This window comes from Girardinichthys multiradiatus, unplaced genomic scaffold (genome assembly GCF_021462225.1).
Source record: "Girardinichthys multiradiatus isolate DD_20200921_A unplaced genomic scaffold, DD_fGirMul_XY1 scaffold_51, whole genome shotgun sequence".
Classification (NCBI taxonomy): Eukaryota; Metazoa; Chordata; class Actinopteri; order Cyprinodontiformes; family Goodeidae; genus Girardinichthys; species Girardinichthys multiradiatus.
Window position 1 is genome coordinate 26,503 of NW_025917704.1, and position 1,528 is coordinate 28,030.

A 1,528-nucleotide genomic window follows, 5' to 3' on the forward strand; every position below is an offset into this window, starting at 1 on the left:
CCCCCAGCCCTGAAAACAGCAATTATCAAACCTCTATTGAAAAAGAGCAACTTGGACAAGCTACTACTACAGAACTATTGACCTATATCAAACCTCCCCTTCATCAGTAAAATTATTGAAAAAGCTGTGTTTCAACAGTTAAACAACTTCCTAACAATGACCAACCGCTTTGATGTCTTCCAGTCAGGCTTCCGTGCTCACCACAGTACAGAGACTGCTCTTGTCGAGGTGTTCATTGACATCCGTATAAATGTAGACTGTGGAAGAACCACAATGCTGATATTATTAGACCTTAGTGCAGCATTCAACACTGTTGATCACTCCATTTTATTAGAGCACTTGGAAAACTGGGTCGGCCTTTCTGGTACAGATCTCAATTGGTTTAAATCCTATTTGAAGGACATGGACTTTTTTGTGTCAGTAGGTAACTTTACATCAGAGACCACAAAAATCACATGTGGCGTTCCCCAATGGTCCATCTTAGGGCCCCTCCTATTCAATATCTACAGGCTCCCCCTAACTCAGATTTTAATAAACAACAACGTAAGTTATCATAACTATGCAGATGACACACAGCTATATGTTACCATGTCACCAGGTGACTATGAACCCATTCAAGCGCTTGGTAAATGCTTAGAAGATATCAATGCTTGGATGGGCCAAAATTTTCTTCAGCTGAATCAAAACAAAACTGAAGTAATAATCTTTGGACCAAAGGAAGAGCGTTTAAAAGTTAGCACACAGCTTCAGTTAATACAGCTAGAAATCACCAATCGGGCTCAAAACCTGGGTGTAGTGATGGACTCAGACCTGAACCTTCAGAGGCACATAAAGGTAGTAACTAGGTCGTCCTTCTATCACCTAAAGAACATCTCCACGATTAAAGGACAAATGTCTCAGCAGGACCTTGAAAAACTAATTCATGCGTTCATCTTTAGTAGAATTGATTACTGCAACGGTGTCTTCACAGGTCTGCCTAAAAAGTCGACAAGACAGCTGCAGTTGATCCAGAATGCTGCTGCCCGCATCCTCACTAGAGCTAAGAAAGTGGAGCACATCACCCCGGTTCTAAACTCCCTACACTGGCTCACTGTAGCTCAGAGAATAGACCTTTAAATACTTCTGTTAGTCTATAAATCACTGAATGGCTTAGCACCAAAACACATCACAGACTTGTTGTCTGTGTATCAACCACCCAGACCTCTCAGGTCTTCTGGCTCAAATCTACTCTGCATACCCAGAACCAAACATGGAGAAGCAGCTTTTAGTTCTTATGCTCCACTAATCTGGAATAAACTCCCAGAAAACTGTAAAATGCCAAAACCCTAAGTTGCTTTAAATCAAGATAAAAAACATATTTGTTTAGAATGGCCTTTGAATGTGTTATCTAAACATTATTAGTTAAGTTGTCAGTCCAATTTTCCTTTCATTTTCTTATCCATCATTCTATTCTCTCTTTTTTTTAAATTACTTCTATTGTTTGATTTTCTGTATCATTGTAATGTTTTTCCTTATGTACAGCGCCTTG